The 26,562-nt window shown below is 38.7% G+C and overlaps 1 protein-coding gene across 3 annotated transcripts in view; it reads right to left on the bottom strand.

Annotated features, from left to right (window-relative positions):
• The window catches only part of GALNT7 (polypeptide N-acetylgalactosaminyltransferase 7), a 155,008-nt gene that overhangs the window by 107,618 nt on the left and 20,828 nt on the right, over nucleotides 1-26,562 (bottom strand). The window contains exon 1 of one of the 3 annotated variants that reach the window (XM_063603995.1): nucleotides 5,515-20,875. The exons of the other annotated variants lie outside the window; for them this stretch is intronic. The gene's annotated coding sequence lies outside the window, so the exon portion shown is untranslated. Of the gene's footprint in view, nucleotides 1-5,514; nucleotides 20,876-26,562 lie in introns of those variants that run through there. 3 annotated transcript variants of the gene reach the window in all.

The raw sequence follows: 26,562 nt of genomic DNA, 5'->3' as shown, positions 1-26,562 counted from the left end.
AGAAAAGGGTGAACATATTCAAATATCATATAGAATAATAACATAGACATCATTATTAGTTCACTTTAAAGCCAGCTTGTGGGCTTTTTTTTAGACAGAGTCTTGCTCTGTCACCCAGGCTGGAGTGCAGGGGTGTGATCGCAGCTCACTGCAACATCTGCTTTTCAGGCTCAAGCCATCCTCCCACCTCAGCCTCCCAAGTAGCTGGGACTACAGGCCCATGCTGCCATGCCTGGCTGATTTCTTTATTTTTATCTTTATTTTTTTATTTTTAGAGAGAGAAGGGGTTTCACCATGTTGCCCAGGCTGGTCTCGAACTCCTGGGCTCAAGCAATCTGCCGCCTTGGCCTCCCAAAGAGCTGGGATTACGGGCATGAACCACTGCACCCGGCCTTTTAAAGCCTGTTTTGAAGGTCTGAGTGTTTGTAAAAATGTAGTTCATATTTTCTAGCTCAATCTTAATTACTAGAACAGTTTCAAAATAATTGACAAAAAGAAGAGTGGATTTTATATGGTTCTATTGTCAGAATGCTCCTTGAAAGGATTCCTTCAGCCTGATGAAATTCCACATCCTGAAACTTCTCAAGTCAGGCTAGGTCTTAGGGTGAAAACAATGGGCCTTCCCCCAGCTCACAGCTCTGATCCTCAGTCGGGTTCCCCAGGACTTGGGTGCATTAAAAGGAGAACAGCAGGCTGGGTATGGTGGCTGACACCTGTAATCCCAGCACTTCGGAAGGCCGAGGCGGCGGATCACCTGAGGTCAGGAGTTCAAGACCAGCCTGGGCAACGTGGTGAACCCCCGTCTCTACTAAAAATACAAAAATTAGCCAGGAATGGTGGCACATGCCTGTAATCACTGCTACTTGGAAGGCAGAGGCAGGAGAATCGCCTGAATCCAGGAGATGGAGGTTGCAGTGAGCCGAGATCACACCACTGCTCTTCAGCCTGGGCGAGAGAACAAGACTCCATATCAAAAAAAAAAAAAAAAAAAAAGAAGAAGAAGAAGAAGAGCAGAGGTTGGTGGTGGGGCCAGTGGGTATTCAGAACCTCTTGGATAGTTGGATTTGTTCTTTCAACTAACTTTCTTTGTGTATCCACCATATTTCTAGCCAACATGGCTGTGGGAATACAAGAGATAAAAGTCATAGCACTTGCTTTCCAGGAGCTTAGATTCTGGTAGGGAAGAAAGAAAGCAGGGGATCATGATAGGATTACAGGAAGGAATGGGTCCACATGTCCAAGCCACAACTTAACTATAAGAACTGGCATTTGGCCATCACCAAGGCAGTCAGTGTATTCCTGAAGCACGACCATAGGCTAGATGCCAGGATGTGTTGCTACTGCCTCTGCTATTTGAGAGGTTTTGAGTAACATTTTGGAAAATGCTGTCACTACTAGGGCTGGAAAGAGCATTTAAAAAAAAAAATCCAAGTCATAAGTTTGGAAGCAAAAGGAAGACAAGGAAGACAGGTTACTACTTGATTCCATCAAGGCATTCTATAAACTCTCTGCTGCCAAGTGCCAGAAATTTGACTCTACCAGGCTTGAGAAGTTGAATTTGGACTAGTGGTTGAAACAGCTCTATTGAGAACTTATATATACATGCACCAAGCACTTCACTGTTCCCATGGCTCATCTGGATCTGTTAGTCCCTTTTCTCTTTGAAGATTTCTTAAAATCTGAAGTTTTCTTAGGGCTCTCAGTCCCCTGTAGACTCAATCTAATCACAGAGATCTTGCTCTTTCTCTTAGAACACACTTTCTGTCCCAGCGGGCAGGCTAGTTAGAGATAAGGGGTCTGAAGCTACCATGACCTTACAGAGTGATCTGGGCCAAACTGCAAGTTAATGACTCCTCAAAATAAAGCTTTCTAGTTTATCAAAATCCAGAGGCTGAAATACTTACCACAATGTGGTCTCTTAAGGGTTTTTTTTTTTTTAAAGAGCTTTGTATTTATTCTGTCTTTTGAACTGAACTTAATTGCTTAAAGGACACAACACTTAAACTTCTTTAAAAACAACAAGATTAAAGAATATACAGTATAATGATCACTTCTCTAGTTAGGTCTTGCAAAAAAATAATAATAACAACACTGGGTTGTGTGTTATTTCCAGAGGCATCTTGATCTTTTTGCAAATCAGAAATTGTTTGAGGTTTGCCTGGAGTCACCGAAAAGCCCTTACATTAACTTTATAAAGTGAAATGTATGTTGGTAAAGTACAGGGGCCAATATTTCAGAGACATACAGTAGAAGAATCTATTTAAGTCTATCTAAAAGCCCTCAGTCTAAAATCAAAGGTGCTATAAAAAAATTATGAGGAATCCTTTGGAGTAACAGGAAAGGATGTTCATTTAATTTAATCAAGGAGAAAGATGAGACTTTTAAAACGAAAGCTGGTAAAAACATAATGGCCAGCAAACAAACAGAACTGAGGTGCTATATGCCTGTCAGTGCTTGAATATTTATCTAAACAGTTGTATTTTTGTGACTTAATCTTTAATTTCATAAGAGTGAATTTTATTAGAAGTTTTTGGTTAGTAGACCTTCAAAAATTACTGAGAAATAATCACTATATAGTTATCAAATCATCGTTTTCAGGATATGTGCAAACAGCCTCCTTTATTTGATTGCAAAGTATAACAAAAATATCAATCCAAGACTCTTACAAAAGAGTGTATGACTACTCATACATCACAGCTCAATTGTATTAAACACTACTGTCTCATTGCCTAACCAGGCAATTGTTCTACAAACATTGACTTAGAAATAACAACTTTTTTTTCTTGCCAGCTTCCAGACTAGTTCTTCTTTACTCTCTTGAATGGCAATTGCTTAAACCTTATAATCTGCTGAAACAGGTACCTTCTAACAAACTCTCAGGTTTATGGGGAGCAACTCCTCATGGGGTAAACAAAATAGCACAGAGCTGAGGGATCAGGTTTATCAGTTTTAATTCTACAATAAAATCACTGTTCTGCATAAGAAGGAAAAAAAAAACACTAGAAAGGAGGAGAATGTAAAACGAGAAATCACATTTTTTGTTTTAAGGGTCTTGACCACTAAGAATACATCAGGGAACTCCAAATAAGGGGTTTTCTATTTATCATCTCGTCAACTTAAAATTACCAATAAAATACATACCTTTTTCTCAGATATTTAATACAAGTTAATCAATAGTAACTCATACTTCCCAGTGCATTACATATACAATTACATCCATTTGTCCAAAGGGGATTTTTTTTCATGAAGTGAGCAATTACGTTAAAAGAGAGAAACAAGGTTGTGGTTCCAAGTTTTAGTATTTTCCACAAAAGGTATTTTTAAAATTTGGATCTTGTACTCAGCTTGAAGGAACCTATTTTTGAAGAAATGATCATGCTCTTTAATGTCCTATGTTAGACACATGGAAGGAAACACACATGGAACTCTGAAGCACTGAAGTCATGCTGCTATTGTCTTTGTTCTGTTGTATTGATATGTCCAACAGACATGTGTCAAAATATTTTAAATCATTTTATTATAAGCAAATCACTACACCTTAACATGATATTACATTCTAGCAAAAGAAAGTCATCATAGCTGATTAAAAAAAAAAAAGCCAACTGAAGTGAGTCAGAAGACAGTGGCAAACTAGCACTGGAAGGGAATCTCTATGCGAGTGGAGTTAATCCCTTCATCTCTTTGGATCTCTCTGAATTTTCCATTTGTAAAAAGACAGTTAGTCTAGATAATCTAAACTGAAGCCTCTTTCAAATGAGTGTCATATAACCATCCTGATTACTGCTAAATAACCTGTTTAAACGTTTTGGACCTTTAAAATGCTTTTTAAAAATTCTAGTAGTTATTTGTAGGCTATTATGGATATCATTATTTTATTTAACAGGCTTGTTAATTACTTGTGACTTTTGTAGACTTGTTGATTTTTAATAAGCATACGGATTAAAGAACTATGAAAATATTTAATTGTTAAATTCACTTGCATGAAATAAAACTAGATAATCTAAGTTTGGTCACTTCATACAAAATTAAGTGTTAAAGAGCAAACATTTTTCTCCATATCTCCAACTCATCAAAAATAATCCACAAATTACCTTTGGATGACCTTTCTGAGACTTACTATCTTTCAGTATAGCACGTGTGCTCTCCTTGTCAGCACCATGTGAAAGAAAGAGAAGAAAGCCACTGTGACTCACCTATGAAGAACTCCCATTAAATTACAGAGTAGTCAACCACACTGCCTGCTGATATCTGGCAGCCTTGTTATTAAAGATATGAAATTTTAACCTGAAAAATCCAGAGCTGACACTTTGAAAACTGACAGGCTGAAGAACTTTTGTATTTGGTTATGACGTCCAGAGATATACTAAAATAATTATAATAGCCCTTGGTATCTATTTTGATATAGATTTTTAAAAGCAGTTTCAGAAAAGTATAATCTATGAGGTGAGTCTAAAAGGTATCAAGAACATGGAAATACATATAAAATCTACACAGTCATGCCCATCACAATGAAACTTCAATTAACAAGACTATTTAGACAATGTGTGTGTGTGTGCGCACGTGCTCAGGCACACATGTGCAGGTAGGATATTTTACATTTAATTTCCTGACAATCTAAAGAGTAACTTGAAACTCCCTTTTGTTGCTGACTCTTGTTATTGAACAAATCTGTGTATAATATTAGTCTACATTCTTATCCTATATGTTAGAAATGATGAGGCAAAAAGGACACCAGATTTGTGAATGGAAGACTGAGGTCTGTATCATTACTCTCTGTGGGAAAGCTGTTTGATCACACAGGACATGTTTACTCATAGGTAGACTGAAGAAGCTGGACCATCTTAGTGGTTTTTAATTAAATGTACTTGTCAATATCACCTATGTACCTTTCTCAAGATACACATGCCCAGGCTCACACAGAGCAGAGATTTTTACCTTAACAGATCTAGTGAGGGTACAGGCAGGAATGCATATTTAGAAAAAGCTTCCAGGTGATTCTGAACATGCATCCCTAGATAAGAACTTCTAGATGTGGTTATTTCCAATATAAAGTCACTAGTAAAATCACTCAGAATTTGGAGGTAAAGTGATTTCATATGTAGCTATTGAGTACTTGAGATGTGGCTGGCCCAAATTGAGATGTACTGGAAGTATAAAATACACACCAGATATCAAATGGAAAAAAAAAAAAGAATGTAAGGCATCTCAATATTTTTTAAGATTGATTACATGCTGATACATTCTTTTGAATACACTAGCTTAAATGTTAAAATTAATTTCACCTGGGTTTTTAAAGCTATTTTTAATATGGCTACTAGAAAATTTACAATTATAAATGTGACTTGCATTTATTTTTCCACTGGATAGCACTGAAATAGAATTTTAATAAAGTATCTTCTACAAAAGATATTTAATATTTAACATTTTAATTTTTTTGTTGCAGAATCAAAAAGAAGGATGGGACAAAAATCAGCAAACGTAAAAGGAAAAAGTAGGCCAGGCATGGTGGCTCACCCCTGCAATCCTAGTACGCTGCGAGGCCGAGGTGGGCGGATCGCTTGAGCCCAGAGTTCCAGACCAGCTTGGGCAACGTGGTGAAACCCCGTGTCTACAAAAAAAAAAAAAATTTAGCCTGTAGTCCCAGCTGCTTGGGAGGCCGAGGCAGGTGGATCGCTAGGACTCGGGAGGCGGCAGCTGCAGTGAGCCAAGATGGCGCCATCTCACTTCAGCCTGGGCGACAGAGCAAGACCCTGTTTCCAAAAAAAAAAAGGAAAATAAAAAAGTAGTAAAAGGGATTTTCTGTTCTCCCTGGCTTTTGATAGAGATTTGTGCAAAAGTGCAAAGGTGACCATTTTTCAGTTAGCTCTAAGTATGTTTAGGAAAGAGTCAATGACGGTAAATTTCCGACGGATGAAATTCCATCTGCCTCAAACACAGGCTCTGTGCCCACAGAGACTCCGAAGCATAGGTTTCTTGGCATCCTTCCCCCGCCAGGAAACAAGTACTCATTCTTCTGGCTGGAGCCAGTTATGTTGATGCTGCAATGTTTCTAGGTAAGCATAATTAAATAAGTATTTCTTTTTTTGTTTTTTTCTTTTTTTGAGACGGAGTCTCGCTCTGTTGCCCAGGCTGGAGTGCAGTGGCACGATCTCAGGTCACTGCAACCTCGGCCTCCCGGGTTCAAGCGATTTCTCCTGCCTCGGCTTCCTGAGTAGCTGGGAGTATAGGCACGCACCTCTACCCCCAGCTAATTTTTGTATTTTTAGTAGAGACGGGGTTTCACCATGTTGCTCAGGCTGGTCTGGAACTCGTGACCTCGTGATCCACCTGCCTCGGCCTCCCAAAGTGTTGCGATTACAGGCGTCAGCCACTGCACCCAGCCATGAGTGTTTGGTAAATTGCTAGGTGCCTAATTCTGCCTGAGCACAAAGGCACCTGAGGTCACAAACTTTGTGCTGGCACCCGGAAAGGAAGGCAGGCAGGCGAAGGATAGACTGGCAGGTAGGGTGGGAAAGAGGGAGCCTGACGAAATGGCCTGAAGGCCATCTACACATTCCTGAGGGAGGCAGTGATGGAGGCTGGGTCAGATGCCAGAGATTAGGAGATCAGATTGGGTGACTGGGAGGTACTAGCAGGTGTCAGGTAGTGGAAGGAGACGTGAAATGTTGAGAGTGAAATCTGGCTAAGTGACCATTTTCCTTTTGGCTCCAAGTAACTACACAAATGTCAGTGAAGGTATATGTTCACAGATCAGAGAAGACTAGAATTATTGGCATGTACTGCATTCTCCAGTCCTAGACCTAAAAGCAAGTGAAGACAAAACCTGGGTGGAACAGGGAACTAGTATTACACAGAAGTTTTACTCTTTCTGCCTAGCTAGAAAGAAATACTGACGAAGAGCTAAGACGTGGGCTGACCAAGGCAGCCTCATTCAAACGTGTATACTACAGTAAACTCCTTTTGCAGCAGGGAAGGGAGAATACAACATCAGCTAAAAACATTTTGATAAAGAACAGTGATGTCGGGGGATGGTGGTGAAGACCTGCCCTCCAGATATTAAAATTCTGAAATGGCAATAATTAAAAGTTTGGCACCAGTGTGCATCAGAGACAGGTTAAAGAAGCAAAGCTCAGCAACAGGCACAAATATATGTAAGAATTCAGTACTTCAAAACTTTGTATTATTTAATAAATGATACTGAGTAGTTGGCTAACCATTTGAACAAAAGATGAATCTCTAAACTATTCTACCCACCAAAATAAATTCTAGAAATGAACAAAGATTTCAAAGTAAGAAGTAATTCACAAAAGTACTAAAGAAAACATAATCTTAAATTGGAGAAAGACTTTCTAAACATGGCGGCAAAGGTAGAAACCAAAAGGAATCACTTGCAGGTTTCATCACATAAAAATTTTAAAATTTCTATATATCCAAAGCACTGCAATGTTCAGCTCAAGATGGCAAGCTAGGCACATTTGCCTTTCATCTTTAGAGAACCATTTAAATAAAAAGACGGAGGTACAAGGAGGATAACTTGTAACAGGGAAGAGACGGGCTGGAACGACAGGAAGCAGATGAGAGCCAGCTGGGAGATGAACCAGCGAAAGAGCTGCAGTGGAGATGAAAGCCTGTCCTGTGTAGATTATGGAGGAAGAAGAAACTCCTGGAAATGCTCTGGGCTCAGTCTGCGGGTGAGGAGGAGGGGGTAAGAAGGGATAAAGGTGCTAATATTCTCATTTTATAAAGTAGACAGTCAAGAGATGCCGCTGAATGATAATGGAGTACAAAATAGAATTAGGTGAGTTACTTCAAGTCATAAGGATAAATAACAAGAATTTTTAAAATCTCAAATATTAATAGGATAAGAGGCAAATGGGAAAGGGTAAGTCAAATTCACATCTTTTCTATCAAGAAGTGCATAGAAATTTTCTATTGCTAAAACAAAAATATAAAGAATTGTATATTTTCTAATGCTGTTAGGTAGAAAATAAGAAAACAACATGATTATACTTTTCATTTTTAACTATTACATCTTTTGTAACCTTGAATAATATTTTAAAATATCACAAATAAAATAAAAACAAAACAACTGGGGGGAGTAACTAATATTTATGACACCCAAATTGTTAATATTCTTAAATCCAAGTCCCCTCCCCTAGAGAACTCTTACAAATCAATAGGAACACATAAACACATCAATGGTAAAAAACAGGAAAAAACAAACAGGCAATTTACAAAATAAGAAACATCCAAATGACCAATTTGTAAATAAAAAAGACGTTCAACTTCACTAGCAATTTAAAAATATAAGTTAAAAAAATGAGATTCATTTTTCACCTATGAAGTTGACAAAATCTGAAATGAAAATATCCATTGTCCACAAAGGTTTTCAGTTATTGGTAAAAGAGTAAACTTACATAACCTTTCTAAAATGCAAATGACTTAAAATTTTGCATACTTTTTGATCCAACAATTAAAATGCTAGAAATGTACCCTAAAGAAATCATGACCCTGTGGATCAGTAGTGAGAGCAACTTAGTTACTTCCCTCATTTATACATATTACTTAAAAAATAAACCAGAAAGGGGAGAAAAGTACAATATTTAAGAAGGTGCACAAAGAATTAGCTACATCAACTCTTACCACAGAACTGTTTACAACATCAGAGAGGTGAGAAACAACCTTAATAGAGGATTAGCTGAACAATTTTACTACTAAACGATATGGAAAATATTTAATGGTATGAAAGATTGTTTCGAGAGAAAGTCAGGACACTAAGCTATAGGTACAAAACAAGCCATTTTACTTAAAAAGTATGTTTTCTTTATGTAATATATATACATAAATGTAGAAAATGTTGGAATAATATATACTAAATTTAGCAAGTTGTCTTTGGGTGGTAATTATTTTATTCTTTTTTGTATTTTTCACAAAAAAATGTATTTTTGAATTAAGATTTTTAAAAAGCATATAAAGGGGCATTCTTGGGTAGCACACACTAGAACAGCCCCAGTTAAATGCCAACAGATTCCCTTTGGAGAAAGTTCTGGAGCCCACTGCACAGTCCTGGTACTCAAAACAATATAAATTAGACAGCTATGAAAAACAAGTGAAGAAAGGGCAAATTATCACACCTTAGACACACAGCAACATACAAGACAACACAGGTGAAGAGAGCTGATATAGAGTCCGCTTGTTGGATGGTAAACCCCAACAGTTATAGACAGGAGCTATCAATGGGAAGCTGGTGATGGCCACAGGGACAGAAAGCAAAGCGCCCTTTTGCACAAAGGCCCTGGTGGCAAAAGCAGCAGTTTCCAAAGGCCTGGCAACAGTAGACAATTGTAGCCAGGGGTAGTGTCACACCTTGGCTGCAAGTTTCATGGCAGTTTGGTAAATCTGGAACCACTCCAGTGGGAAAAATACTTTCAGCTGGGCACTAAGGACCCTCTCTCCACAGCCCCTCCCCAACCTTCCCCAGCAACAAAACTCCTGTGGAGGGTGCAGACTCAAGGACAGTTCTCCCTCACCCATCACTGTTCTTTTCTACCTCCCATTTCTTAGAACATAAGAGAGAAAGAAAAATCTCGCAGAATCTAAAGACTAGTTTGATATTCCACACCTGCACAGTGGAAGCAAGCAACCTCTGAATTCACAAAGACTGAAGTTTGAACCTTGGCTCTACTAAATAGTTTTGTGTCCTTGGCAAGATATTCAAGTTTGCTGAACTTTAGTTTCTTCATCTGTAAATCTGGGACAATTTGAGACAGATATAAAGAAATGGAGGAATAGGACTTTCCAGTACACATCACCCCCACCCAAGAGAAATATCAATTTGAACTACCATCCACATAGAAAAACACCTTTCACAAGAACTAAGGAAACCAAGTGAGAGATTACAGCACCTGGATGTAGCATTGAAGAAGGTAGGAAGGACAGTTTGACATCACTTGCATCACCCCACTCCCAACCCCAGGCAGCACAGCTTAAAGCAAGGTATCCTCAGTATGGGGGAAGAAGAGAGAAATAAGCACTAGACTTTGCTTTGGATCTGCTGGCAAAATGAAGCTTGCCTCAATAAAAGCCAGCACAAGGCTGTCCCCTGCAGCCTGTCATCAGGCTTGCACCTGCAGACCCTGCTTCCCGACTGCAGATACAGCCTCCAGGCCCACCCAGTGCCAGGCCAGCCCCTGAGGTTCCAGGTCCCAGGTTCCAGGATGGTACCTACCTGTGGACTGAGCCTCCAAGTCTTTCCCAGCACCAGGCAGGATCCTGCAGCCCCAGGCTCTAGGCCAGCCTGGCAGGCTGTCTCTGGATCTGCCCCACCACCAGGCCAACCCCAACAGCCCCATTAGCCCCAGACTTCATGCCCACCCAAGCTACCAAGCTGGCCCTGCAGCCCTAGTCATGAGGCCAGCCTCTGCCGGTATAGGCGCCATGCCACCCAGCACCAGGCCAGCCTCTATGACCCCAGGTTCCACCCCGGGTTTCAGACCATCCCAGGGTCAAGTTGCCCTACACAGCCCCAGACTTCAGACCACAGCCCCAGACTTCAGACCCAGCCCAGTGACAGGGGCTGGGTCTGTCATTCAGCTGGCTAACCTGTCATTGGACTGGGTCTGAGGCACCAGGCTGGCAACTCTGGACATAGGCTTCAAGATTTCCCAGTGCCAATCTGGTCCCTGCAGTAAGAAATCAAAGCATACCACTAGAGAAAACCACCTAATCATAAAAAAAAGACAGCAAGAGAGAAGAACAGACAAAGTCCCTGCAGCCCCATGCTCCAGCAGACCCAGGGTCCAGGCCCAGCCCAGCAGACCCTGCTGCCAAGCTGGACCCATGAACCAAGGCTCCAGGACCAACCCTGCAGACTTGGGTACCAGGCCCATCCCAGTACGTGGTCAGCCTCTGTAGACTCACACTCAAGACCTACCCCAGGACCAACCCTGCAGACTTGGGTACCAGGCCCATCCCAGTACATGGTCAGACTCTCAAGGTCACACTCAAGACCTACCCCAGGACCAGGTCAGCCCCCCAGGCTTCAGATCAACCTCTGAGGATACAGGCTCCAGACCTACCCTTACAGATCCAATGAACAGGGGATCCAAGGCTCCAGGTCCAACCCGACAGACCCAGAGACCCAGGTACCAGGCCCACCCACCTGCTGATCCAGGCACAAAGTCCAAGGGCTCCAGTAGTAAGTCTGCCAGAGGACCACACCAGATGACCTGCTCAGAATCTCTGGATCTCTGGATGAGCTGACTGGTGAAAGGCTTCCCCAGAAAATCCCAGTATGCAAAGTCTGGAATAAGTCCTTACTTCTTCAAATGCACAGATTATTAACATAAAGCAACAAAAAACATGAAAAACAAAGAGACATAATACCACCAAAAGAACACAAAAGATCTCCTAGGAGCTGCCCCCTGCCAAAATGGAGATATATGAACTGTCTGACACAGAATTCAAAATAATTGTTTTAAGGAAACTTAAATGCAGAGAAATAATTCAATAAAGTCAAGAAAACAATAAATGATCAAAATGAGAAACAACAGAAAAAATGAAAGTATCTTTTAAAATTCAAACAAATATTCTGAAGCTGAAATATACAATGAGTTAAATGAAAAATGCAATAGAGAGCATCAGCAGCAGAACTGCTCAAGCAGAAGTAAAAATCTGTAACATTAAAGGCAGGTTATTTGAAAATATACAGAGGAGAAAAAAGAAAAGGAACAAAGGAAGTTTCTGGGATTTATGGGACAGCATCAAAACAGCAAATATTTGAACTGAATTGAAGAAGAGAGTCAAAGGCTCAGTAAGCTTATTTAAAGAAGTAAAAGCAGAAAACTTTCCAAATCTAGGGAAAGATATAAATATCCAGGTACAGGAAGGCCAACAATCTACACTCAGATTCAATCCAAACAAGACTACACCAAGACATACTATAATCAAACTGTCAAAAATCAAAGACAAAAAGAGGATCATGAAAGCAAGAGAAAAGAAGCAAATAACATATAAGGGAGTTCCAGAAAGACTGGCAGTAGACTTCTCAGCAGAAACCTTACAGGCCAGGAGAGAGTGAGATGATACATTCAGAGTGTTGAAAGAGAAAAAAATCACCAACCAAGAATACTGTACCTGGCTAAGCTGTGCTTCAGAATTAAGGAGAGATAAAAGACTTGCCCAGACAAACAAAAGCTGAGGGAGTTAATCACCACTAGTCTTGTCTTATAAGAAATAGTAAAGGGAGTTCTTCAAGCTGAAAGAAAAGGATGCTAATTAGTAATATGAAAACATATGAAGCACAAAACTTACTGGTAAGAGTACACAGTCAAATTCAGAATAATACTGTGATAGTGGTGTATAAACCACTTACACTTTAGTATGAAGGTTAAAATATAAATTATTTAAATAATAATAGCTACAATGTAATTTGTTGATACACAATATAAAAATATAAATTGTGGCATCAAAAGCATAAAATGTGGGAGGAAGTAGAGCAAAAGTGTAGTTTTTTAATGCCATCTAAGTTGTTATCAACTTAAAATAGCCTGTTATAACTAGATGATGTTGTATATAAACCTAATGGTAACCACAAAGAAAACCTAAGGCGGATACTCAAAATTTAAATCATAAGGAATCAAGCCATAGCAGCAGAGAAAATCACCTAATCATAAAAAAGACAGCAAGAGAGAAGAGCAGAATGAAGGATTTATAAAGCAACCAGGAAGTAGTGAACATAATGGCAATAATAAGTCCTTACCTGTCAATAATTACTTTGAATGTAAATGGATTAAATTCTCCACTCACAAAATACACAGTGGTTGAATGGATTAAAAAACAAGACCTGGCTGGGCACGGTGGCTCATGCCTGTAATCCCAGCACTTTGGGAGGCCGAGGCGGGAGGATCACAAGGTCAGGAGATCGAGACCATTCTGGCTAACACGGTGAAACCCCGTCTCTACTAAAAATACAAAAAATTAGCTGGGCGTGGTGGCGGGCGCCTGTAGTCCCAGCTACTCAGGAGGCTGAGGTGGGAGAATGGTGTCAACCCGGGAGGCGGAGCTTGCAGAGCCTAGATTGTGCCAATGCACTCCAGCCTGGGTGACAGAGCGAGACTCCATCTCAAAAAAAAAAACAAGACCTAACTATTGCTGTCCCTAACAGATTCGCTTCACCTGTAAGGACACATAGATGGAAAGTAAAGAAATTAAAAAAAAAAATCCATGAAAATTGAAATCAAAAGAGAGCTATACTTTCAGGGTAGCTATATTTGTATCAGATAAAATATACTTTAAGTACTGTAAAATGAGATAAAGAAGGTCATTATATAGTAGTATAGGATACAGTTCATCAAGAGAATAATTATAAATATATATGCACTTAACATTAGCACACCTAAATACATAAAGCAAATATTAATAGATGTGAAGGGAGAGACAGACAATATAAATTTGGGACAATGATAGTATGTATCTCATGGAGCTGCTGAGAAATAAAAGCAAGCAAATAGTCTGTATTCAGAAAAATGATAGCTTTTATTAGAAAACGCCAGGCAGCCTTAAGGGCCAGGTGGTATGGTCAAACAAATGCTGTAAACGGCCAGGTCAACAAATCAGTTTGAGTTGTAGTGAGCAGATAAGGTTTCCTGGAGGAGGCAGGATTTGAACTAGACTTTGACAGCTAGATAAGGATTGAGGAGACAGAAAAGAGTGAAGAGGGTTATCTAAGAAAAGGCAATAATATTACCGAAGTTAGGCAGACAGATCCCTCCTCCTCCTCCCCATTTCAGTGATTTCTCAGCTCCATGGCCACTGCAGACCTACATTAGGAATCAACTTCATAGGCTCTTCTCCCCACAGTGTCCTACAAGTTTAGGTGGTCATGGTTTCTCTGCCTTCTATAATGTATGGTAAAGAGTTGGACCCACAATAATTTGTACTTCTCTTTCAGAGAATTTTCATTCACCCTTGATATCTGAGTGAACTTCTTTAGAGCTATGCTCTATGACAGACACTGGGGATAAACCAGAAAAAGTACTTTAAATACTGTTTGATTCTCAGTTTTCAAGAATACAGAAGCATTTCCCTTTAGCAAAATAAAAACAATTTATATTGTACAATATCAATATTGCTACAAAATAGCAATAATGATCATCAGAAAGAAGAAAAATCAATAAATACTATGAACTTCTAGACCAGCACAGTTGTCTTAAGCAAAACCAGACTTCCTAATGAACAGTTCATAAAATTAGAATCTATTGTGTTTTCTTTTGGATTGATTTTCCTCTCTTCAGAACTATAAGAAGACCCAGGCATCTACTGACAAAAAGACTGTCACTTTTTCAAAACTATAAAATCTAAGAGACATAAAGATCTGAAGTTATCTGCCTTCCTATTAAGGAAAGCCCACAACATGAGGGATGATGAAAAGATGTTTGCAGGGTTCTGGGCAACCTGGCCGATGCATTATTGAGGCACTTCAAGCTAATTAACACAGAAGGTTGTAGGACACAATCAGCAGTTACTAGAAAAAAAAGGTGCTTTTTCTAAGAGGTCCTCTCTGATATCACCTGTTGCTCATCTGCTCTGAATGGGAGTTGGCATTTTCATTAATGTTAATACAATGTTGAATTGAATCCTGTAAACCGAAAATGACTTACTGGTTTGGCTCAATCTAGAAATAGCATATAACCCAATTCTCTTTGCTCAAAATAGATTATATTCTAGTTATACAAATAGCTGTGAACCCTTTCAAAGCACTTACATTTTTTTCTTTATTTTTACCTTGATTCCATAAGGCAGCAAGGTGCAAAGAGAACAGCAAGTACTTGGAAATTTATCATATTTAGGTTTATATATTTGGACCTACCATTTCTTACCTGTGTGACTTTGGCCAAGTTTATAATTAGTTAATTTATTAAATTAATTTAATAACCACAACTTATATCGAGAATGACATGAGGTGGCTTATCTAAAAACATACAGTAAAACACTATTTTTAAAAATATTTGGCAGAAAAATGAAGGCCATAAAATCAGGAGAAAAAAGATAAATACAAAATTCATTCTAAAAGATCTTATGTAACTGTTAAAAGTAGGTTCAAAATATTGGCTTGGAATTACATAAATGTTAAATGCAAAGTAAAAAACAGTAATTTACAAAATTGCTAGGCCACATACTTAATCTGAACACATTTATTTGTGATGGATAAATCTCACAAATCTTGAAGGTTGACTGCAAGAATTAAATACCTCTATGAAAATACCTAGTGTAATCCCTATTCCATAGATGTTCTTTCTTTTCTCTTAATCTTTTCAGTGATAAATCTATTTTAAACTTAGGTTCAAAACTGGTATTTGAGAAATGCTACTCTAATTCTTCTCTCATTCAGAATATTACTTTCATCTCGCTGAAATAAAAAGCAGCACATAACACAATCTACAATATAAGATTTCAGGATGATAGGATCTTTGTACTACAAAAAATGGAAATGGCTGTATCCTGCAAAATATATTTGCTGCAACATTCTTTATGATTACACATTCACCTCCCACTCCTTAGCAGACCCTAAACACTGGAAACACATAAATTTTAAAAGATAAAACTGCTGTTAGCAAGCTGTGGAGAATATGTGCCATTCAAATAACTAGAATAATATGGTCTTGCACATGGAATCCTAAAATAACATGTAGGAGGTTGTCAGCTCTCTGATATTAATGTGCTAATTAGGCTTCCCCAGAATAAAATGATATGTAAAGCGAGATATTCTTTTTTTTTTTTTTAAGAGTAGAATCCCATAGATTTTGGAAAGCAGTATCCAAGAACAAAGTGGTCTTAGAACATGACAGCATGTATGACATATACAGATAACTGAAAATAGTTCTAAACAGATTAATCTGAGTCGCTTTCTTTCTGCCTTAAACAATCAAGGGAAAATGTGACTCTCTGTAATGGAAATACCTGACATTTTCATTCTCTTGGCATAAAATTGTCATGTTGCAAAAGGTGACTGACTTTCAATAGGATGCAATTAGATTAATTCTGAAGTGCTGTTACAGAAGTTAGATATATAATTGGTTAGCTAAATGGCTTCTTCCATGCACAAATAGAATTTTAATAATTGCTTTAATTTTATAAAAATCTTATTTATCTAAAATGGTTAGGGAATGGGTTCTTCAGGTTATGAATATTTGCAGCAATAGAGACTTTCTTATTCTATACATGGATTGCCAATTTTCTAAGAATTAGAAATCAATAATGTACTAAAACTATTCCAGGAAGACTTTAACTTTTGTTGATTCAAAAGGAACATGGTGCATCATTTAGCACTGTAGGGTCATCGTTATGATAATCCATTTTTATTACAGTCCTGTGGTTCTCATCTACCCTAATTATCCAGCAAGTGGTTCATTGCAGATTCTGATTTATTCCATCCTACCTCAACCCTATTACCAACTATCACCACCCACCACCCGCCGCCCAAACTAGAAGACAACCAGAGATAAATCCTCAAGAAACTTCTTTTTAAGAGGGTGGTTAACAAAGTTAAATTGGGTAGAAAACAGATGAAGCAAGTTTTAATCTCTTTGCTGGGTAAGAATAGTGCCTACATGGTGTGGGTGATCATGTGTAAGACTCTGATGGGCAAACCTGGGGCCCATTAGGAGGGCATGAAGACTCAGGCATCTGAGCTGGACCATGGCACTAAAAGATTACAGTGATGACAACTGTAACGATGATGGTTATGACAGGAATATCTCTAACATCATCATCTTCAATTTTAGCATGTGGTCCTTATGTTCCAGGCACTGTCCTAACAACTTTGCATATACTAACAATCCACTGAGAGGCACTAGGAATGTCCCCAATGTTCGCATGCAGATGTCAGTAGCTTGCCCAAGGTTATCAAGTAAGTGGCGGATCTAGGACCTGAACTTGGGCAGTCTGGCTCTAACCTCAGCCACTACAACATGCTACCTCCACCATGCAACTTATCACTCAATCCCCTAGATGTTGAGTCTTTCTTCTCCGAACTACTCTACTCTTTAAATGTAACTGTCATCTCTGTGTCTGTGGCACACAGTATCTAGCACATAATGCTCCAAAAAGATTTACTACATATTTTGTATACAAAAATTTGATTGAAATACTTCTTATACATGCTCTTTGCTCTTATTGCAACAGCTTTCCTCAAAGTGTGCTCTCAAGAACACTAATTCCTTTGCTTTTATCTCTGCCTAGAAGGTTCTACCCTCCAAGATTTTTGCAAGGCCAGTTAACTTGAATTATTCAGATTCCAGCTCAAATATCACCTCTTCAAGAGGTCTTTTATGACCATCTGATCTGAAATAGCTCTCACTTCTCACCCAGAATACCCACACTGATTTATTATATTCAACGTATCCCTCATGATCTGGAATCATCATTTCAATCTTTTTACTCATCTCTCTCTCCCTCCCCTAGTCCTCGCTGAAGCAGCCTGTGAAGGTGTCTGTGGCACACAGAAAGTCTCCAACATTTACTGAAATAATACATGAATTGATGCCAATAGGTTATCATACTAAATAAAGATTTTGTTTTCATATAAGTTTGTGAAATTCTGGGTTAGAGAAAGTTACATTCCTTCAGGACTTTTCAGGCTTGTGAATCTTTAAGAGGCAGGTATAATAAACAGCTTTTGCCAAACTTATCTGGCCACATGAATTTTTTGTATTTGTAATGGATCTCCTCACAGAAGGACACTCTGGGAAGGGCCACATAGAGATGTATTAACTATATGAGAGGCTGTTGACATTGCTTTAAGAAGTGCCCTTCTCCCCAGTCTTTTCTTCACTAAAGAAGCAATCCAGGCCGGGCGCGGTGGCTCACGCCTGTAATCCCAGCACTTTGGGAGACTGAGGCAGGCGGATCACGAGGTCAGGAGATCGAGACTATCCTGGCTAACACGGTGAAACTCCGTCTCTACTAAAAATACAAAAAAAAAAAAAAAAAAAAAAAAATTAGCCAGGCATGGTGGCAGGCACCTGTAGTCCCAGCTACTTGGGAGGCTGAGGCGGGAGAATGGCGTGAACCCGGAAGGTGGAGCTTGCAGTGAACCGAGATCACACCACTGCACTCCAGCCTGGGTGACAGAGTGAGACTCCGTCTCAAAAAAAAAAAAGAAACAATCCAAGTAAAATCAGGTAAAGCTAGCTGCATCACCCTTGCAGGGGTTGAAATGCAGCGTAATGCATGGTTTACATGTTTTAATTCCTGGCCTCCCTAACCCTCATGGCAGCCCTGGGAGAGGGGCACAATCTGCATTTTACAAACCAGGAAAGTGAGGCTCTGATGTGTGAAGTAATTCAGCCAGCTAATTCACCACCCTAATCGACCCAGCTGCCAAGAAGATGGACCAGAACTCAAATTCACAACCTTCTGGTCCCAAAGCCCATCCTCCTCCCATTATTGCACCCCACGTCTTCATCCCCCTACTTCTCTTCAACCACAGCCTGGACATCCTATGGGATGACCCTGAGTGAGATGTGGCTGCTCAAGTTAGAGCAGAAGTAGACGACAGCACATCTCTACCTCCACTACCTGTGTTTACGTTGCTCCTTGTGCAATTCCCACAAGAACAGGGATTAGAATTTTTCTTAATATCCAACAACACTAGGTACTACGGAATCTACACATCAAAACAAAATAGGAACATCTCTGATTACCAGTAGTATAACCACTTTCATCCCTTCACTGTGTAAGATTTCAGAAAGAAGAGAAAGATCTTTTTCCCATTGCTGAATTAAATTGATTAACAAGTAAATTACTTTTTATCATAAAAGTCCACTCTAGGGTGTATAAAACTTATCCCCATGCTTTCTGTTCCTTCATATACATGAAATTTCTTTACTCTTTTTAAGAGAGCATAGCTCTAAATACTACCCTCTACCCTCTTAATGCAATATAAATTTATCTTTTAGAGAACTTCAGTTATAGAAATCCTGCAGAGCGTCACTATTTTGCTTAAGAAAAAGAATCTCAGTGATGAGTCTGGAAGTCTGAGGTTACTTTCCAGAACTTGCACAGAGAAGGCATTCATGGAATTAGGTACCTACTACCCATATCTTGACAACCCCAAATGATAGTTACTTCTGTTTACCTGTCAAAAAAAAAAAAAAAAAAAAAAGGGAGAGAGAGAGATAGAGAATCTAAAATTTTCACCTTCTCTGAATCAGGTACCTATCAAATGTACCTCTGGGTGTCTGGGCAAAGAACCCAAATTCTGTATGCATTAAACTGGTTCTTTAAGCAACAGGAATAAAGATAACATCTAGGAAGCAAAGAAAAATCCAAATGTGAAAGTGTCTCTGAGGTTAGGCCCTTATTACACTATTACACTATAGTCATCAAACCTGTTTTCATGACAACAACATCTTCATGTTACCCAGAAAACCAAACATCACGTTGTCATTTATAAGTGGGAGCCGAATGATGAGAACACATGGACGCATGGTGGGTAACAACGCACACTGGGGCCTGTCTGTGGGGACAGGGAAAGCATCAGGAAGAATAGCTAATGAATGCTGGGCTTAATACCTAGATGATGGGTTGATATGTGCAGCAAACCACCATGGCACACGTTTACCTATATAACAAACCTGTACATCCTGCACACGCAACCTGGAACTTAAAAGTTGAAGAAAAAAAATCTTCACGTTACCAAATAACAGTGCCTTATCCCTGCTCCAAATTCCAAGATCTTTTTAGAAGGTCTTATAGAATATATAAAATGCTTCCATTTTAAACAGCTTAAAATACATTCTGGGCCGGGCGTGGTGGCTCACACCTGTAATCCCAGCACTTTGGGAGGCTGAGGCGGGTAGATCACCTGAGGTCAGGAGTTTGAGACCAGCCTGGCCAACATAGCGAAACCCCGTCTCTATTAAAAATACAAAAATTAGCCAGGCATGGTGGCAGGCGCCTGGAATCCCAGCTACTTGGGAGGCTGAGGCAAGAGAATGACTTGAACCTAGGAGGTGGAGGTTGCAGTGAGCCAAGATTGTGCCATTGCACTCCAGCCTGGGCGACAGAGCGAGACTCTGTCTCAAAAAAAAAAAAAAATTCCAACTTAAAACTCCCTTCTGTATTAAAATATGAACTAGAAAATTGTTATGTAATTTTGTATTGTCCAACTGTTAGATTTTTTTCCCCTATTAATTAGGAATTTGCGAGTAAGTATCTCTTCCACATCTGAAAGCAAGTAAAGTAAGCAGCTGAAGTTATTAGTCATGTCCATGTTAACTTGAAGGCAGCTATTCTTTTGACTGTACAACATTAATAAGAGGCATGTTTTAGTTTTAGGTTTTAAATTGTTAATAGAAACCACATAGTGATATGTGTGTGCACTCTCTTTGTCCTCACTATTAAATCCCAAATGCCAGATCTACTGTCTTAACTAAGAGACTATGCATCTGAGTAAACCAAGTGTAAATTCCTTTACCTGTCTCATGGAAGTCATCATCTTATCTGATTTCACTGTAAGCATGGAATGGAACAGAAGTTCTTGACAGTAATCACAGATTGTCCAAGAAGATTAGCCAGGTAAGGACAACTCTGCTCCTACTTTGAGAGATTACCTTCAGAATCTAGTGTTCCTAGAGAAGAAATATGTTTTGGGGTTATACTCAGGTATTATTGGCAACTAGGAAGTACAGTGTTTTTTAATGTCACCTTTGTTCCTTTGCAGCATGACCCTAAGATCCTAGAGAAATTACACAGTCAGGTTTTCTTTAGAGAAGATGGAGAAACAACTCAAGCATTTACAGGTCTTCTGAATGGAAGGGCATTAGACTCCGAGAACTGTTTCAAACGTGAATTGCACTTCAAAGTAGCCTAAACCCAGAGCCAGTCACTCAGAGCCCCCTTCAGGCTTTGGAAGACTGTTCTTCCTGCGTTTATAGGTCATTTGGTACTTTTTCAGAAATAACTAAATTTAGCAACATGAGAAATAGTCACAAATACTTGAAGATGAGGAAGTAGAAATAAAAGTTCAAACAATATGACAGACTTGTTTAAGGACACTTCATCAGGAGCAAAACACTCAATATTAATTCCAAATTAATATTTTGGGTCTTGAAATTAAAGGAAACAAATGGCTTTATAAAGACTTTATGTGTGTGTGAAACCAAATCTTATGAAAAAGTTATTATTAAACTAGCACTGAAAATTAACATATGTCACTTACTCACTGATTCTAAGTAGAAATTTAGCTAAGAAAATCTAAGCCAGAGTTTTCAGGTTTACAAAACCCTTCACTGATCTCTTCAACAGCAGCAAAAAGTGGAGAGGACATTTTCAGGATTCAGTCTGAATGCTACTATGGCTGAAAACCAGATTAAATTTATCTCCTAGGAAGGGGAACATCACACACCGGGGCCTGTTGTGGGGTGGGGGAAGGGGGGAGGGAAAGCATTAGGAGATATACCTAATGTAAATGACGAGTTAATGGGTGCAGCACACCAACATGGCACATGCATACATATGTAACAAATCTGCACGTTGTGCACATGTACCCTAGAACTCAAAATATAATATAAAAAAAACTAATAAATAAATAAATTTATCTCCTATAAGGCAAAATCCTAATCAAAGACTCAACATGAAACCGCCTCTGAAACAACTGCTTAGATTCAAAACTGATTATCAGTTTCATTTTATTATTAGTAAACTTCATCTCTCCTTTATTTGTGAACATGATAAATTCCTAAATTTACATTCAAAGCCACAGAATATTACTGCAAATGTGGACGTGTTGACAAAAAGTTTCCAACAGCTTTCCAAACATTTTTTTAAATGCAATATGGTGCATACTAGCCCTAGGGCAACAAGACAGAATTTCCGAGATGATAAGTAAATTGCCTTCTTTAAATTTAAATTGCCATTTTAAACAACCTAAGGCATGTACAAAGAATGCCTCTGTATAAATGCTGTATGTTAACATGTTATATTAAATCTGACAATAAGAACCCCAATTAGTTTACATCCTTAGTCTCCTAAGCCTACTATTATCTCTTAATGCTTTTAACTCTCTGTACCCTAAGCAAACACTTTAAAATAAGTAATAGTTATAAAGCAATTAGTTGAGCCATTAAAGAAATATTTAATTGGTTCCTAGACTATCAAAAAGACTTTAAATCCATTTACAAATAGGAAAGTTGAAAACTAAAGTCTAATTGCTTTCACTATAACTACATAGCATATGAATAAAATTTACAGTAACTACATCATAAGTAAAGCAATAATTAGTATTGTCAACAACCGAATATATTTAGCCTCCTTTTAAAAAAAAACAATAGTTTTTGGTAAAATCATCTATTTTATAAGCCACTCGGATGCCTCCCTAATAACAGATTTATTTCAAATTCATTAATTTCATATTCTTTAGAAAGGATATTAAAAATGAAAACCTTAACCACCCAAAAAAACTAGTTTTGGGATTGTAATCAAAGCTAACACACTACTCATTATTTGGGAGGTTGGTAAATGCCTTTTTCTTGTTTGCTGCCTTCTGCTTTATCACTTATTTACACAGAAATTTCTTCAAATTTCATACTATATATCACAGTTCATGATTATTTTATTGTCAAAAAAGATCAACAAAAAGCTAAGTATCACTTTAAAAAATTATAGAAAAATAATTTTACGGTTATACAAAAACATGCTTTGTCTTCTGTGAATGTAATACCTTTAAAAAAAATAAAGTTGGGGTGAGGGGAGAGAAAAGACAGATGAGACACAAGGGCTAGGCAGAAACTTCATGTATGTGATTTGAGGGTCCTGCTCAAAAATCTCCCTTCCTGGCTTCCATGTGAATTTTCCATAATAGTAAATTCCTTTAGGGTAAAGCAGGAGATTATTTCTGTAAGGAGTGTATGTTACTCTAGAATGATTTATGTACAAGTTACAGAAACCAATTTAAGCTAGCTTAAATAAAATAGTGTTTGTTATAAGGATTCAGGCCTATATCACAACCTAATCAGCAGGAAGAACAGGCACGTCTCATGGTAATATTAGAAGGTCCTTAGGCAGAGGCAGAGGCCGAGCCTTTTTGTCTGTTTGTCCCTGTCCATATCATCTTTCTTTTATCTCTTTTTCTGGAAAGAAAGTGAAAATCTACTTCACTCCTTTCTCTATAGACTGGCTTCCTTGGCAAACCTTTTAGGTTTTCCTCCCCCATAACTTTGCCTGGTATGTGACTGATACATAAGGAGCTGACCCTGGTACCATGCCTACCAACCAATTCTGTGCCATCTCTAGTGGACAACACCACATGATTCAAAAATCCCAGGAGAGAGAATACAGTTGACCTAGCTTGGATACTCCTGTCCCATCAGCTATGTCCATGGAACAGGGTTGAACCTTCCCACCCATGGATAGGGACAGAGAACTGAGAATGGGATGTAGCTTAAAATAAAAAGCATGTGTCTTACAAGGTCCTGCTGAATTCAAATTTTATACGTGGAGAGGATAATATTAACCACTGAACACAAACAGGAAGACTGAGGGAGAAAGGCTCAGGCAGGTGCATTCCGATGGTTTCCCAATAATTTACTTCTACAGCCTTTCAAGGCAACGATGATAATTCAAGAACTCGAGTGTACATATGAATGAGACATGCCCCCTTCTGGTGGCATGGCAGCTTGGGCATCTTTCATTGTTTGGTGATTCTGATACCTCTCCAGACAACCTTTCAGAAGTAGGGAGGATCCACATACAGAAACTACAAATTGTTCTGCAAAGGGCAACTTATATAAAAACAGGGATGAGACGGCTTTCAGTTTGAAGACAAAGGTATTTTTTTTTTAAAGGAACTTGTTGCTTATAAAGTTGAATATCTCAGCAATATGGCTGAAGTACAGAAAAATCATAATAGACAGGGGGAGGGTATATATCAAATACAAAATTCTGAAACAAGGAGGACCCCTTGAAGCCAAAAAAAGAAAGATTTCAGGGCAAAGGAATAACGCTTCTTTATATAGTAACTGGTAAATATACAGCACATGTCATCTTAACAATTATTTCTCCATGCCCTTTAAATATGTGTTTTCTACTTGCTGTCCTCACCCACCACACACTTCTCCACACACTTCTCCCTCAGCCTGACAAAGTCCTACTTTGAAAGACAAGCACAAAGTTAATTCTCCAGACTTGCCCTTTTCCACTTCCCAGGTATGTTTCATTTTATTTTAATATTTAACATACAATGTTAGTGTCTTCACATTCACCTTCTACCACAAACCAGGGTGTGGCTTACCTGAGAACAGAGATTATATCTTAGTTACCTTTCTCTCCTCAAAGCCCAGTATAACAAAAGACACCTAAAAAAATCCACTAAGTAGTTTTTCGATGAGTCACAGAAACTAAAAACAAACAAATTCAACAAAGGGTCATGGAAACTCATGAATAATAGATTCACAACGGATTTCTAAGGAAAGAAAGGAAACTCTAGACTGCAATAGAAAGCATGCTTTCTCACGTAAAAGTGACTTTGGTATATGTGCAAGACACTCCTCAAGACTGAGCAGACCACTCTTCTACTCAATCTTGTACATACCATCTGGCCCAGATCCATCTCTAATTTCTGTCACAGTACTGTTTGGCACAATATCTTCCAGCTGAACTTTCCAAAGGAAGACTTTATATCCACTACTGTGCCAGTGATTATTATCTTTCAGTTCCAAACCCACCTTTCTATATTTTGCTTTGTGAATCTGGCTCTAGAACTTTGCAAAAATTTCTTGCCAACAGCCTTCCCATTAGGATTTACCAAACAGGGGACACTAGACAGAAGCAGAAAGGCTGGCGGAAGAGACTTACATCCTTTTGCTCGCTGCTTAAAGGCAACTCACCATGGTAATTGGAGTGGTCTCAGCATTTATTCAAGCCTACTCCTACTCCCCAAACCAGCCCCATTATTTTCTAGAGACACAACAGGCAGCCAGCCAGCCAAGTACCCCCCAATCCCATCCCCAGAGATCTGAACCCCAACTTACCAGGCACTTTTGTGAGCTTCCAAATTTTGATAATCCCAACCTCTTCCTTTTATTGCCTTAGCCCTATTGGTGCTAGTTCTTCTTGGAATCACTATCTGTGTGTTTCCTTAATATTTCCATTTTGTTTTTTTCAGTCCTCCAGTACAACCTGCCCACTGTAAGACCTACCTCTCAATGCTGCTATGCAAATCCACAGACTTTTGCTTATAACCTTCCATGACCCATAATCTTTTCCATGGTTCCCTGACTGCCAACAGCGATGGGGTCTGATAGTGATTTTTGGTAACAAATCTTTGCCAATTCCACGCCTCCTCTACATTTCTGATACAGGATATAGCTCACATACGTGGAGTAGGGATTATTCCAGTTGGCAGAAAAAAGACAAGAGACACTGACTCTATTAACAACCAAGCAAAGCAATAAATGTAGAATTTCAATAAATCATCATAACCCAATGTTCAATAAACTTACTGAACACTAGTGTTAAAAAGCACTGCTTGGTAATAATGAATGCATTAAAAAAAACTTAAAGCCTGGCCCTATTCATGTGAACTTGGGAGACAAGTCTGAACAGAGACTTGAAATCAACAGTTAACCAAGTAATATAAAAAGTAACAAATTCATGTTTGGATAAGATCAGATTTACACTAGATACCAAGACCATGCTAACTGTGCTAGGCAAGGAAAAGGTGGAACTAATGAAAGTTAGCTACAAGTGACTTTTGACCCTTACTTATACAACTTTATCATTTAAAAAATTATATGGTATTACCTTGTAGCAAAGACTACGATTCCTCCCAATATCCTTTCTCCCTTTCTATCTCATTAGTTACCCACTCACTAAAACCATTTTTAGCTATGCACATGGCTACCTAGAATAAAGATACTGAAAGTGACACATACAGGTGAAGAAGCAAATCCCTTCTGTTTCCTTCCTTCCTACTGCTGCAATGTGGACATGGTAGTAAAATCTGACCACGTAGATGAAAGCAACTCTCCAGGAATGACAGAGTAACAAGAGAGAAGGGCATGGATCCCTAACAGTACCATAAAAGCCTATGAAGTCTAAAGCAACTCTCCAGGAATGACAGAGTAACAAGAGAGAAGGGGCATGGATCCCTAACAGTACCATAAAAGACTATGAAGTCTATTTTGCCATTATCAGTTTGGGTATTTATGTAAGAGAAAAAAAAAACTAACATTTTGGATTGCTGTTATAGTAGCCAAATCTATATTTTAATTAACATAAACTTCAAATATTTACTACCCCTTAAAGTTCACACAGAGTCAACAGAATCAACTGAGAGTTGAATCTATTGTTCAGCCTTCAGGTATTTCCATAAGATTGGGATAGTGGTAGAAATAATGTTTCCCAGCAGGTACCATTCAAAGACTTCCAGAGCCATTCATGAACACTGAATATGGAGTAAAAATGTTGAAGATAGATAATGTTAATTTTGTACACAGAATTCCCTCGGAGCAAGGGAAGAATATCCATGACTACTGCAGGGAGTTGCCAAAAGAAAAGGTG

Source organism: Pan paniscus, chromosome 3, assembly GCF_029289425.2.
Source record: "Pan paniscus chromosome 3, NHGRI_mPanPan1-v2.0_pri, whole genome shotgun sequence".
In the NCBI taxonomy this organism is placed as follows: Eukaryota; Metazoa; Chordata; class Mammalia; order Primates; family Hominidae; genus Pan; species Pan paniscus.
Note: the sequence above shows the minus strand (reverse complement) of the source record. Positions and strands in the feature narration are given on the sequence as shown.